The sequence below is a fragment of the Lissotriton helveticus genome, chromosome 6 (genome assembly GCF_964261635.1).
Source record: "Lissotriton helveticus chromosome 6, aLisHel1.1, whole genome shotgun sequence".
In the NCBI taxonomy this organism is placed as follows: Eukaryota; Metazoa; Chordata; class Amphibia; order Caudata; family Salamandridae; genus Lissotriton; species Lissotriton helveticus.
Window position 1 is genome coordinate 205,142,163 of NC_136067.1, and position 15,295 is coordinate 205,157,457.

Sequence of the window (15,295 nt, forward strand, 5' to 3'; positions counted from 1 at the left end):
CTGAAACACCATCCCTAGCAAAACCTGCTAAACTCTTTCAACACTACTGCACTGCTCTAAACCCAAAAACAGCACTCCCAGCAAGACTATCTTTCACTGTCGTAATCATGTTACTTAATTGCAAGGGATACTGCCATGTGTCTAAGATCACAGTGTGAGTCAGTATTCATTTCAGAAAATTGTGGCAGAATAATTTGCTTAGTTGATGTGTTTAAAAATATGGGAATACATGTACTCATGAAGTGAGTCAGACTTTAGGACATGTAGTTCTAGAAAGTCCTGTGCAGCATGTGTGTCAGGCCTCTTAATTGCCAAATAGTCTCCATGCTGTGTAATAAAGATCCTGGGTGTGCTGTGGAAATGCCAGAGCAACTCTTTCTGTAGCATGTAGTAATCATTTCAGTGAATTTTCATTTCTCCATTCTCAGTCCCACCTTGACCCCCTACACTGCCTGAACACCACTGCGCTGTCCTAAACCCTGAAACAGCACTCCCAACAAGACTCTCTTTCACTGTAGTAATCATTTTACTGCATTGCAAGGGATACTGTCATGTGTCTAAGATCACAGTGTGAGTCAGTATTCATTTCAGAAAATTGTGGCAGAATAATTTGCTTAGTTGATGTGTTTAAAAATATGGGAATACATGTACTCATTAAGTGAGTCAGGTTTTAGGACACGTAGTGCTAGAAAGTCCTATCCAGCAGGTGTGTCAGGCCTCTTAATTCCCAAATAGTCTCCATGCTGTGTAATAACGATCCTGGATGTGCTGTAGAAATGGCATAGCATCTCTCTCTGTAGCATGTAGTAATTATGTCAGTGAATTTTCATTTCTACATTCTCAGTCCCACCTTGACCTCCTACAGTGCCTGGACACCACTGCAGTGTCCTAAACCCTGAAACATCATCTCTAGCAAAACCTGCCAAACGCTTTCAACACTATTGCACTGCTTTAAACTATGAAACAGCACTCCCAGCAAGACTCTCTTTCACTGTAGTAATCATTTTACTGAATTGCAACGGATACTGTCATGTGTCTAAGATCAGTGTGAGTCAGTATTCATTTCAGAAAATTGTGGCAGAATGATATGCTTAGTTGATGTGCTTAAAAATATGGGAATACGTGTACTCATGAAGTGAGTCAGGCTTTAGGACATGTAGTGCTAGAAAGTCCTATGCAGCATGGGTGCCAGGCTTCTTAATTCCCAAATAGTCTCCATGCTATGTAATAAAGATTCTGGATGTGCTGTAGAAATGCCATAGCTACTCTCTCTGTAGCATGTAGTAATAATTTCAGTGAATTTTCATTTCTCCATTCTCAGTCCCACCTTGACCCCCTACACTACCTGAACACCGTTGACCTGTCCTAAACCCTGAAACAGCACTCCCAGCAAGACTCTCTTTCACTGAAGTAATCATTTTACTGAATTGCAAGAGATACTGTCATGTGTCTAAGATCACAGTGTGAGTCAGTATTCATTTCAGAAAATTGTGGCAGAATAATTTGCTTAGTTGATGTGTTTAAAAATATGGGAATACATGTACTCATGAAGTGAGTCAGACTTTAGGACATGTAGTTCTAGAAAGTCCTGTGCAGCATGTGTGTCAGGCCTCTTAATTGCCAAATAGTCTCCATGCTGTGTAATAAAGATCCTGGGTGTGCTGTGGAAATGCCAGAGCAACTCTCTCTGTAGCATGTAGTAATCATTTCAGTGAATTTTCATTTCTCCATTCTCAGTCCCACCTTGACCCCCTACACTGCCTGAACACCACTGCGCTGTCCTAAACCCTGAAACAGCACTCCCAACAAGACTCTCTTTCACTGTAGTAATCATTTTACTGAATTGCAAGGGATACTGTCATGTGTCTAAGATCACAGTGTGAGTCAGTATTCATTTCAGAAAATTGTGGCTGAATAATTTGCTTAGTTGATGTGTTTAAAAATATGGGAATACATGTACTCATTAAGTGAGTCAGGTTTTAGGACACGTAGTGCTAGAAAGTCCTATCCAGCAGGTGTGTCAGGCCTCTTAATTCCCAAATAGTCTCCATGCTGTGTAATAACGATCCTGGATGTGCTGTAGAAATGGCATAGCATCTCTCTCTGTAGCATGTAGTAATCATGTCAGTGAATTTTCATTTCTACATTCTCAGTCCCACCTTGACCTCCTACAGAGCCTGGACACCACTGCAGTGTCCTAAACCCTGAAACATCATCCCTAGCAAAACCTGCCAAACGCTTTCAACACTATTGCACTGCTTTAAACTATGAAACAGCACTCCCAGCAAGACTCTCTTTCACTGTAGTAATCATTTTACTGAATTGCAACGGATACTGTCATGTGTCTAAGATCAGTGTGAGTCAGTATTCATTTCAGAAAATTGTGGCAGAATGATATGCTTAGTTGATGTGTTTAAAAATATGGGAATACATGTACTCATGAAGTGAGTCAGGCTTTAGGACATGTAGTGCTAGAAAGTCCTATGCAGCATGGGTGCCAGGCTTCTTAATTCCCAAATAGTCTCCATGCTATGTAATAAAGATTCTGGATGTGCTGTAGAAATGCCATAGCTACTCTCTCTGTAGCATGTAGTAATAATTTCAGTGAATTTTCATTTCTCCATTCTCAGTCCCACCTTGACCCCCTACACTACCTGAACACCGTTGACCTGTCCTAAACCCTGAAACAGCACTCCCAGCAAGACTCTCTTTCACTGAAGTAATCATTTTACTGAATTGCAAGAGATACTGTCATGTGTCTAAGATCACAGTGTGAGTCAGTTTTCATTACAGAAAACTGTGGCAGAATAATGTGCTTAGTTGATGTGTTTATAAATATGGGAATACATGTACTCATGAAGTGAGTCAGGCTTTAGGACATGTATTTCTAGAAAGTCCTATGCAGCATGTGTGCCAGGCTTCTTCATTCCCAAATAGTCTCCATGCTGTGTAATAAAGATCCTGGGTGTGCTGTAGAAATGCCATAGCTACTCTCTATGTAGCATGTAGTAATAATTTCAGTGATTTTTCATTTCTACATTCTCAGTCCCACCTTGACCTCCTACACTGCCTGAACACCACTGCACTGTCATAAACCCTGAAACACCATCACTAGCAAAACCTGCTAAACTCTTTTAACACTACTGCACTGCTTTAAACCCTGAAACAGCACTCCCAGCAAGACTCTCTTTCACTGTAGTAATCAGTTTACTGAATTGCAAGGGATACTGTCATGTGTCTAAGATCACAGTGTGAGTCAGTATTCATTTCAGAAAATTGTGGCAGAATAATTTGCTTAGTTGATGTGTTTATAAATATGGGAATACATGTACTCATGAAGTGAGTCAGGCTTTAGGACATGTAGTGCTAGAAAGTCCTATGCAGCATGTGTGTCAGGCCTCTTAATTGCCAAATAGTCTCCATGCTGTGTAATAAAGATCCTGGGTGTGCTGTAGAAATGCCATAACAACTCTCTCTGTAGCATGTAGTAATCATTTCAGTGAATTTTCATTTCTCCATTCTCAGTCCCACCTTGACCCCCTACACTGCCTGAACACCACTGCACTGTCCTAAACCCTGAAACAACACTCCCAACAAGACTCTCTTTCACTGTAGTAATCATTTTACTGAATTGCAAGGGATACTGTCACGTGTCTAAGATCACAGTGTGAGTCAGTTTTCATTACAGAAAACTGTGGCAGAATAATGTGCTTAGTTGATGTGTTTATAAATATGGGAATACATGAACTCATGAAGTGAGTCAGGCTTTAGGACATGTATTTCTAGAAAGTCCTATGCAGCATGTGTGCCAGGCTTCTTCATTCCCAAATAGTCTCCATGCTGTGTAATAAAGATCCTGGGTGTGCTGTAGAAATGCCATAGCTACTCTCTATGTAGCATGTAGTAATAATTTCAGTGATTTTTCATTTCTACATTCTCAGTCCCACCTTGACCTCCTACACTGCCTGAACACCACTGCACTGTCATAAACCCTGAAAAACCATCACTAGCAAAACCTGCTAAGCTCTTTTAACACTACTGCACTGCTTTAAACCCTGAAACAGCACTCCCAGCAAGACTCTCTTTCACTGTAGTAATCAGTTTACTGAATTGCAAGGGATACTGTCATGTGTCTAAGATCACATTGTGAGTCAGTATTCATTCCAGAAAATTGTAGTAGAATAATTTGCTTAGTTGATGTGTTTAAAAATATGGGAATACATGTACTCATTAAGTGAGTCAGGTTTTAGGACACGTAGTGCTAGAAAGTCCTATCCAGCAGGTGTGTCAGGCTTCTTAATTCCCAAATAGTCTCCATGCTGTGTAATAAAGATCCTGGGTGTGCTGTAGAAATGCCATAGCTACTCTCTCTGTAGCATGTAGTAATAATTTCAATGATTTTTCATTTCTACATTCTCAGACCCACCTTGACCTCCTACACTGCCTGAACACCACTGCAATGTCTTAAACCCTGAAACACCATCACTAGCAAAACCTGCTAAACTCTTTCAACACTCCTGCACTGCTTTAAACCCTGAAACAGCACTCCCAGCAAGACTCTTTCACTGTAGTAATCAGTTTACTGAATTGCAAGGGATACTGCGATGTGTCTAAGATCACAGTGTGAGTCAGTATTCATTTCAGAAAATTGTGGCAGAATAATTTGCTTAGTTGATGTGTTTATAAATATGGGAATACATGTACTCATGAAGTGAGTCAGGCTTTAGGACATGCAGTGCTAGAAAGTCCTATGCAGCATGTATGTCAGGCTTCTTAATTGCCAAATAGTCTCCATGCTGTGTAATAAAGGTCCTGGGTGTGCTGTAGAAATGCCATAGCAACTCTCTCTGTAGCATGTAGTAATCATTTCAGTTAATTTTCATTTCTACATTCTCAGTCCCACCATGACCCCCTACACTGCCTGAACACCACTGCACTGTCCTAAACCCTGAAACAGCACTCCCAGCAAGACTCTCTTTCACTGTAGTAATCATTTTACTGAATTGCAAGGGATACTGTCATGTGTCTAAGATCACAGTGTGAGTCAGTATTCATTTCAGAAAATTGTGGCAGAATAATTTGCTTAGTTGATGTGTTTAAAAATTTGGGAATACATGTACTCATGAAATGAGTCAGGCTTTAGGACATGTAGTGCTAGAAAGTCCTATGCAGCATGCGTGTCAGGCCTCTTAATTCCCAAATAGTCTCCATGCTGTGTAATACAGATCCTTGGTGTGCTGTAGAAATGCCATAGGAACTCTCTCTGTAGCATGTAGTAATCATTTCAGTGAATTTTCATTTCTACATTCTTAGTCCCACCTTGACCCCCTACATTGCCTGAAGACCACTGCACTGCCCTAAACCCTGAAACGCCACTCCCAACAAGATTCTCTTTCACTGTAGTAATCATTTTACTGAATTGCAAGGGATACTGTCGTGTGTCTGAGATCACAGTGTAAGTCAGTATTCATTTCAGAAAATTGTGGCAGAATAATTTGCTTAGTTGATGTGTTTAAAAATATGGGAATACATGTACTGTCCTAAACCCTGAAAACACCATCCCTAGCAAAACCTGCTAAACTCTTTCAACTTTACTGAACTGCTCTAAACCCAGAAACACCATCTTCAGCGAATGCCCCTATAATGTTGAAACACCACTGCACTGCCTTAAACCCTGAAACAGCACTCCCTGGATTATCTCCTACACTGCCTGTACACTGCTGCTGTGCCTTAAACTTACTTATACATGCTGCATAGGACTTATGGAGTGAACCACACGTTACAACATATAATGCTTCTAATTGCTATGTAGGATGCTAGTAGTGGTCTGTAATTGTAAAAAAAAAGAATTTAACAAGTTTTTTTTTCTTCACAACAGATTTTAATTATCTACAGAAAGAAAAACCATTATGCCTTCGAAGAGTGAGAAAAGAAAAAGATATGAACAGGCGTACTTTTCCAAGAAAAAATAAGTACAAGATTTATCTAAACAACAATGTGTGGAAAAAAAGAAGAAAGCTCCTGGTAAGACAACGAAGGATTTTATAGGGAAAATAACACAAACTAAAAAAAGTGTGGAGAATCAGGAAAAAAAAATATCTGCAACTACAAAGAAAAACCAGACAAAAAAGAAAAATGATGGAAAACTATAAGGTAAAGACATAGGGCCAGTTGTAGGTATATCAATTTTACCGATTCTAAAATACCGAATTTTACCGAATCGGTATTTTAGAATCGGCAAATGGGATGTAGGTAAAAAATCGGTAAAAAATACCGATTCGGTAACATTCGGTATCGGACAATCGGAATTTACCGAATCGGTATTTACCGAATCGGTAAATACCGAATCGGTATTCCCCATTCATTCCTATGGGTCAAAGACCCATAGGAATGAATGGGGAATACCGATTCGGTATTTACCGATTACCGATTCGGTAAATTCCGAATCGGAAAGCAAACAAAAGTGAAACTCAAGTAGGCAGCCAATCAGGTGCCACCACCCTCCCCCTCCCTACCAGGAAGTGGCTACACAGGCAACTGCAACTAATTAGAAGCTTCTGGAAAGGCAGTTGGAGCCGAGCAGAGAGCAGGAGCAACAGAAAGGGTTTGGAGCACTTTTAAAAGTGAAAAATGACAAGCAGACAAGAAAAAGAGCAGCATGAGAGGAGGAAACTGAAATTCAGCAGCATGGAGCTGCAGGTCGTTGTGGAGGAGGTGGTCAAGGTGCACCACAAATTGTTTGGCAGGCAGTCCCTCACTGTGGCTGAATCAGCCAAAAGAAAAATCTGGCTGGACATCATGGAGAAAGTTAATGCCGTGGGGGTGACCACCAGGGACATAGATGGTCCTGTTCCCAGGCTAGGTCGCCCCCACGCTCCACTGCCGCCTGCTCACCTGCTGCCAGGGACCTCCTTGCTGCCTGTTGACGCCTCGGGCGACCCAGCCACCGCTGAGCCGCCCGCCCGCACCAGACTCTTCCCACCGCTGCCTCCCTGCGGCCCCGCCCCCCGCCAGCCCATTGGCCGCCCCGCTCCGCTCCCGCCACCCAGCTGACCCTCCCTCCTGGCTCCTCTCTTAAGGGGACCGCACTCACCTGAGAGGGAGCGACCGCTGAGCCTGTTCCCAGGCTAGGTCGCTCCCACACTCCTCTGCCACCTGCTCACCTGCTTCCAGGGACCTCCTTGCTGCCTGTTGACGCCTCGGGCGACCCAGCCGCCGCTGAGCCGCCCGCCCGCACCAGACTCTTCCTGCCGCTGCCTCCCTGCGGCCCCGCCCGCGCCAGCCCATTGGCCGCCCCGCACCCGCCACCCAGCTGACCCTCCCTCCCGGCTCCTCTATTATGACACCCACGCGCACGCGCAGCGGTCACGTGCAGCGGGCGCGCTGATTGTGCGCCGAAGGCGTGCCAAAGGCAAGCCCATCTGCGCACGTCCGCGCCCTGACCGCGCCCAGCGCCAGGACCCCTGGCCCCCGCCAATGCAAGACCACCCGACGGACCTACAACGACGCCACCCTCTACGCACTCAATGCCGGCCGGAACCCCGCCTGCTACCGAGCCACCCCGAAACGCACCCACAGATCCTTCACCTGCAAAGCCTGCAAGTTCACCTGCCTCGGGACCAGCACCGCACCCGCCAAGGCAAGCACCAGCAGCAACCACCTCAAGTGCATCCTGCTCAACACCCGCTCCGTCCACAGACATGCCGTGGAACTCTGGAACCTACTCGACACAACCTCACCAGACGTCGCCTTCCTCACGGAAACCTGGATGAACGCCTCCTCAGCCCCCAACATCGACATCGCAATCCCGGACGGGTACAAGATAACCAGGAGAGACCGCGTCAACCAGACCGAAGGAGGCATCGCCATCATACAAAGAGACACCATCCGCATCACGACCACCGCCGACGACACCTTCAACGCCGCCGAACACCTCCACTTCCAGATACACACCGACCCCAAGACCACCCTCAGAGGCACCCTCATCTACAGACCCCCGGGACCACGCACACAATTCAGCGACGACATCGCAGATTTCATCAGTCCGCGTGCCCTCACCTCCTCGGAGTACATCCTCCTAGGGGACCTCAACTTTCACCTGGAGAACAACAATGACAGCAACACAGTCACCCTACTGGAGAACCTCGCCAACCTCGGACTCAAGCAACTGGTGAACACCCCCACCCACTACGCCGGCCACACGCTTGACCCCGTCTTCTCCTCCAGCAAGCACATCTCCTTCAGCCACTCCACCGGACTTCACTGGACTGATCACAGCTGCGTCCACTTCAGCTTCAGAAGAACCACGACCCACCACCACCAGCTGCAGATTTCACGCAGGAGCTGGAACAAGATCACCGCCGACCAACTCACCACCTCCCTCAGCCAGAACCCTCCCGCCAGCACAACGGACCCCAACAAAGCAGCCGATAACCTCACACAGTGGATCACCAACTGTGCAGACAACCTCGCACCTCTGAAACCTCCCCCCAGCAGACACAACAACAAGAAAGCCTCCTGGTTCACCGACGTACTCAAGAACTCCAAGAAGAACTGTCGTACCCTCGAGAAAGCCTGGAGCAACGACCAGACCTCAGACAACATGACTGCCCTCAAGCACGCCACCCGCAAACACCACCAGCTGATCCGCACCACCAAGATGACAGCATTCAAGGATCGACTAGACAACAACGCCCACAACAGCAAGGAATTCTTCAGCATCGTCAAAGAGCTCTCCAACCCCAGCACCGGAAACAACGACGTCACCCCCTCTCAAGACCTCTGCGACTCTCTCCCCTCGTACTTCCACAGCAAGATCGCCGACATTCACAACAGCTTCGGCGCACAGACCACCACCCATCCACCGAACCTACGACCCCCACCACCACCCTCCGCACCTGGACCCCAGTCAGCACCGAGGACACCACCCGCTTGATGAATACCATCCACTCCGGATCACCAACCGACCCCTGCCCACACCACGTATTCAACAAAGCCGACGTCATCATCGCACCCCATCTACGGGACATCATCAACACCTCCTTCCTCACCGCCACCTTCCCGGAGAGCTGGAAGCACGCCAAACTCAAAGCCCTCCTGAAGAAACCAACAGCGGACGCCACCGACCTCAAGAACTACCGTCCCATCTTACTCCTCCCATTTCCTGCCAAGGTCATCGAGAAGACCGTCAACAGCCAGCTGACCGCCTTCCTCGAGACGAGCGGATCCCTCGACTACTCACAGTCCGGCTTCCGTGCCAACACAGCACCGAGACCACCCTCATCTCAGCCACAGACGACATCAGATCCCTGCTCGACAACGGGGAAACAGCGGCCCTCATCCTCCTGGACCTCTCCGCAGCGTTCGACACGGTCTGCCACCGCACCCTAGTACAACGCCTCAACAACCTCGGAATCCAAGAGAAGGCCCTGGAATGGATGATCTCGTTCCTCGCCGGAAGAACCCAGAGAGTCCGCCTCCCACCGTTCAGATCTGAGGCCACCGAAGTCATCTGCGGCGTACCACAAGGATCATCACTCAGCCCCACCCTCTTCAATGTCTACATGAGCCCCCTCGCAGCCATCGCACGCCAACACAACCTCAACATCATCTCCTACGCCGACGACACCCAGCTGATCCTCTCCCTCACCAACGACCCCGCCACCGCCAGAGCCAGCCTACACGAAGTGATGAAAGACGTAGCCGAGTGGATGAAGAACAGCCGCCTGAAACTGAACTCAGACAAGACGGAAGTCCTCATCCTGGGATCATCACCCTCCGCCTGGGACGACTCCTGGTGGCCCTCTGCCCTAGGCAACGCGCCCAAGCCAACGGATCACGCACGTAACCTGGGCTTCATCCTGGACTCCTCACTCTCGATGACCAGACAAGTCAATACCGTCTCGTCATCGTGCTTCAACACCTTGCGCATGCTCCGAAAGATCTTCCGGTGGATCCCCACCGACACCAGGAAGACAGTCACCCAGGCACTCGTCACCAGCCGACTGGACTACGGGAACACCCTCTACGCCGGAACCACAGCCAAACTACAGAAAAGACTCCAACGCATCCAGAACGCCTCCGCACGACTCCTCATGGACATCCCCCCGAAACAGCCACATCTCCGGACACCTGAGAAGCCTGCGCTGGCTCCCCGTCAGCAAAAGGATCACGTTCAGACTCCTCACCCACGCACACAAGGCTCTCCACGACCTGGGCCCGAGATACCTCAACAACCGCCTGTCATTCTACACCCCCACTCGTCAGCTCCGATCCGCCAGCCTCGCCCTCGCCACCGTTCCACGCAAACGAAGAACCACCACCGGAGAAGGATCCTTCTCCTACCTGGCGGCCAAGACATGGAACTCCCTCCCTACCCACCTCCGCCTGACCCAGGACCACCTTTCGTTCAGGAAGCAACTCAAGACCTGGCTCTTTGAACAGTAGCAGACCCCCCCACCCCAGCGCCTTGAGACCTCTCCGGGTGAGTAGCGCGCTATATAAATGCCATGATTGATTGATTGATTGATTTTGCAGCAGGTGATTGGTGTGTACTGGCGGGCCCCTCCACTTTTATGGAGGCAGCAAAACCTGCTCTTCCACATGCCAAAGGTGCGCTCCACGATGTTTCTAGTTGTTTTGTGTGCCCTGTTGTATCTCCTCTGACTTTGTGTTGTTGGGTTGAGGTAGGGTGTGAGGATGAAGGACCGGAGGGCATATGCACTGTCCCCTATTTGTAATGAGAAATTGACATTAATCACATGCTCACACACATCCACCTGTAATACGATTTAAGTGATTTCCACACAGTGTCTCACCTAGCAAGTATCCTTCGCCAAATTCCCCCGCAGTCAGGCGTGCGTAGATCCCACTGTTTTGAAAGATGTAGGAGTCGTGGGTACTCCCTGGGAATTTGGCTACTATGTCAGTGATCACGTATTTTGCATTACAGATCACCTGTACATTTATGGTGTGGGTGGATTTACGGTTCAGATAAATGTACTCTGTGGCAGCAGGTGGGCATAGTGGTATGTGGGTACCATCAATGCAGCCAATGATGTTAGGGAACTGCGCCATCTGATAGAAGTCTGTCTTAGTCCGTAGCAGTTCTGAATGCGTAGCAGGGAAGCTAATGTAGTGCTGCATTCTCTGCAACATGGCATCCAGAAATATTTTTTATAAATGGGACAGACAGCTCTGGGACACCCCACCTACAGCAGCAACCACACTCTGGTAGCTTCCAGATGCAAGCAGGTGTAGGCTGCACAGCACCTGCACATGGGGTGGGATGGCGTGCGCCCTGGGGGTAGGATGGTCCATAAGTCAGTGTAGGTCCCTGATGAGGTCCAGGATTGTTTGTGGGGCCAGCCTGTACCTCAGTAGGATCTCAGGCTCAGTGAGCTGGAATAGTGTGATCCTCTGCCTATAAACCTGCTCCTCCCTCCTCCAGACGCTCTCTCCTACTGCCTGGAGCCGTAGCCACCTCGCAATGACATAGAATGCCGCCATCCTGGTGTGAGTGCTGCATTTTGGGTCCATTTTTATAGCCTGAGCCTGGTTACCACCTGCTTTCAATCCATGGTAAATTCCGACTCTTAAATACCGAATTTCAGGCAAAATCGGTATTTAAAAGGGGTCCTACATCTCGAAAATCATTTTGACCATTTCTTATTTACCGAATCGGTAAATTTTATGATTCGGTAACTTTTCAGAATCGGAAACTTAACTGATTCGGTATATATACCGATTCGGTAAAGTTTACGATTCGGTAACTTTACCGAATCTGTAAATTTACCGATTCGGTATCTTTACCGATTCTGTAACTTTACCGATTCGGTATATTTACCGATTCAGCTACTTTTTGGTCCCCTACATCCCGAATGCCCAATACCGGTCGGAAACGGACGAAATTCTGTATTTTCGGCCGTTTCCGACCGGTATTGGGCTACCTACATCTGGATATCGTAGATGTGTCACCATGCAATTTGGTGGCATCCCTGCATTTTGTGCACTCCTTCGGTGCTTGAAGAAACAAGCTGCCACAAAAGATAGATGTTTCCAAGATGTATTCACATTTATATCATTGGCTTCATGATTGTTTTCAATGTGAGTTAATTGAGTTTGAAAGCCAAGTCCTGCCCGCGGAATATCCAGATGCCAGAGATAGTACTGTCATTGTTGCTTCCAGAGAGTATGACACTGGCAAAGCCAGTCTTGCGCAGTTTATCCAGACGCTGAAACATTCCTGTGATGAGGTTGCAGCTCATGAAGGTCTGTGTTAGCTCCTCAGGGAAGCGGTACTCTCCATACCAGATTGACCAGCCCTCCTTGTCGAAGTGTTCCCAGAAGTATGGGATTGCCACAGCCACTGTGTCTTCATTAGAGTACTTCCTCTTGAACTCGTCCATGATGAAGGCGCTCTTTGGCAGGTGGGCATAGGGGTCCTTTGACTTCGGTTCTGAAGCTAGCACCTCATCACACTCATCAGGTTCATCCTCAGCAGCAGGCTTCTTCTCTTCCTTCTTTTTTTCCTTTTTCTCTTCCTTCTTGGGCTCCTTTTCTTTTTTGGGGGCTTCCTTCTTGGGCTGTGCTTCTGAGAACTTCTTAGCATCAAACTGCGCCATCTTTTCACAGAGTTTCACCTCCCCAAGGACGCTCTTGAACTGTGGTTGGTTTACGCAGGTCTCAAACCAACGATTTGTGTTAACGTATGGCTGCCGGAATGATGGTTCCAGGACCTGTTTGTAGAGCCAGAGGAGCGCGCACACCACAGAGATGTCAGCCAGGCTGACCCTCTCCCCCACCAGGAATGTGCGTGTCCTCAGATGTTCATCCAGGGTGCTCAGAACACGCTTCACCTCCTCCTTGCAATGTTCCGTGGCCTGCTTTATCCCAAAGGTGGGGAACAGCCAGGTGCTTGCGGGAGGGACGATCTACTTGGCGGAAGTTGGATGTGGACAGCGAAGAGTGCAAGACAATGGTGAAGGAATACTTCACGTGGGAGGGAGAGTTCAAGCACATCGGCAAGCCTTTCAACCAGGGCAAAATCTTCAAGTGAGACCACGTCTTGTAAGCTTGGTACATTCAGGAAGTGAAGGGAACCATTGCACCTGGCGGTAGTCGCACAACTCTACTCCACCACACAGCGTCCTACCACTCTGCCCAACGTGGACTATGCATAAATGGAGCCTATCACGTTTACAATTAACTGATCATGAGAAATAAAGAAAAGTGGCCTGTTTGTGCACGTGCACATTCATTGCTCTGCTCAGGGAGGGGCTGGGTCTTTCTACAACGGGCTTGTGTATTGGCTGGGGCACTTCTAGATGGAACTTATTTTGTGGTGCATTGCACCATCTTTCCTTTCCTGAAAATTGAACAATAAACTAAGTTGGCTTTGTAAAAAAAAAAAAAGAGTTAATTCAGTTTGTTCGGTAAATTACGCATTCCTCTAATAGCTCCAATGCATTTCGGGTAGCGAACCCTTCATCGGGGAGCTCCTGTGGACAACATGAAAAGAGATATAGCTCAGGGGAGATTTGTACGTGCTATGCTAAAATAACGTCATTACGCGATTCCGGGTGATAGAAATAGAAAAGGTCTGAGATGGCGGCCATCTTGGGTGAGTGTGTTGTGCCGGCGGGCAACCGAAGTGCGCTGACCGGGTGAAATGGGGTTACATGGGTGATCAAAATGTAAAAGACGTAATGTGCTGACAGTTACACGGTAAAATAACACAATGAATATCATGAAAATAATAAAAAATGAAAATAATAACAACAATGGTGACACGTGTATACATGAATCAGCTGAATAGACAGATGCGCTGTGGGAAGGTCTGTAGGCGACAGACTTCTTGATGAAACTTTCGCAAGTGTCACTTAACCCTAATCGCCAATTGATCCTATGTATTGCGGATGTACGATCCCTCTACACTTCAATCCCCCAACAAGGAGGGATAGAAGCTATAGAAAAAGCCATCCTTGAAAGCGACATAGAGGAAGAGATGCAAACATTCCTGATGGAATTGATAATTTTCACGCTCTATCATAGTTACTTCCGACAGAAGGACAACTGGTATCTCCAGCTATCCGGGACCGCGATGGGCAATTGCGCCGCACCGACCTACGCTAACATCTATATGAAACTCTTCGAGGAGGAGAACATCTACGACAATCCAACCTGGATGGATAACTTGGTAATGTACGCCAGGTACATTGACGACGTTTTTATCATCTGGAATAACTCGGAAGAAACCCTCACACAATCCCTAATGACATTAAATTCCGCAAACAAAAGAATACAATTCACTCGGGAGATTAACCACAAAACTATAACCTTCCTTGATGTAAGGGTCACCATTACAGAAACCGGCATTGAAACTGATCTTTTCCGGAAACCTACGGATAGAAACAATACACTTCTGTACACGAGCTTCCATCAAGGATCGCTGAAACAGCACCTACCAACATCCCAAATGTTGCGAGTGAAAAGAATAATTTCAAACCAATCAAAGGTCGAAATAGGTTTGAACGAAATGGGCAGAAGGTTTCACGAAAGAGGTTACCCAGAGGACACAATACAGAAGGCGAAAACAAAAGCTCAGGCAACTACTAGAGAAGAAGCACTTACAAGAACACCCAAAAAACATGAAGACAGAATTTTCCTTGTATCTAAATTTTCAACTCTAAGTGCAGCATACAAAAGAATCATTTTAAGACACTGGCCAATCTTAAGAGCAGAACAAGACTTCGGAACCACCTTCACAAAATCTCCCATCTTCGCATACACGCGCAACGCAAACATCAAAGAAATACTGAATAAAACCCCACCGACCAACAGGAAGCACAAAGGCACCCAACCCTGCATGAATTGTGGGAACTGTAATTGCATCATTAAGGGCACCTCCATAAACCATCCTATGAAGGGACATGAAATTAAACTGAGAGTTACCACGACGTGTGACACACAGAACGTCATATACCTGATCAAATGTCCATGTGGCATGATATACATTGGAAAAACAGAAAGGAAAATAAAGACTCGCATCAACGAGCACAAGTCTAACATCAGAACGCAGAATTCGAAATCCAATGTGGCTGTACATTTCACAGAATCCCGACACAACGTCTCTCAACTTAAATTTTTGATACTGGAGACAGTAGAAAAAGTTGAAGGAAGGGACAATAATAAAGTACTCCTAAGAAAAGAAATGGCATGGATCTTTAGATTACAGTCCATGAAGCCAATGGGACTGAACGACCGTTTGGAATTTGCTTGTTACCTATAAAGCCGC

At 47.0% G+C, this 15,295-nt stretch overlaps 1 pseudogene; it reads right to left on the minus strand.

Annotated features, from left to right (window-relative positions):
- Positions 1–12,110: 12,110 nt before the first annotated feature.
- On the minus strand, positions 12,111–14,778 carry LOC144762226 (elongation factor 1-gamma pseudogene; annotated as a pseudogene).
- Between the last annotated feature and the right edge of the window lie 517 nt (positions 14,779–15,295).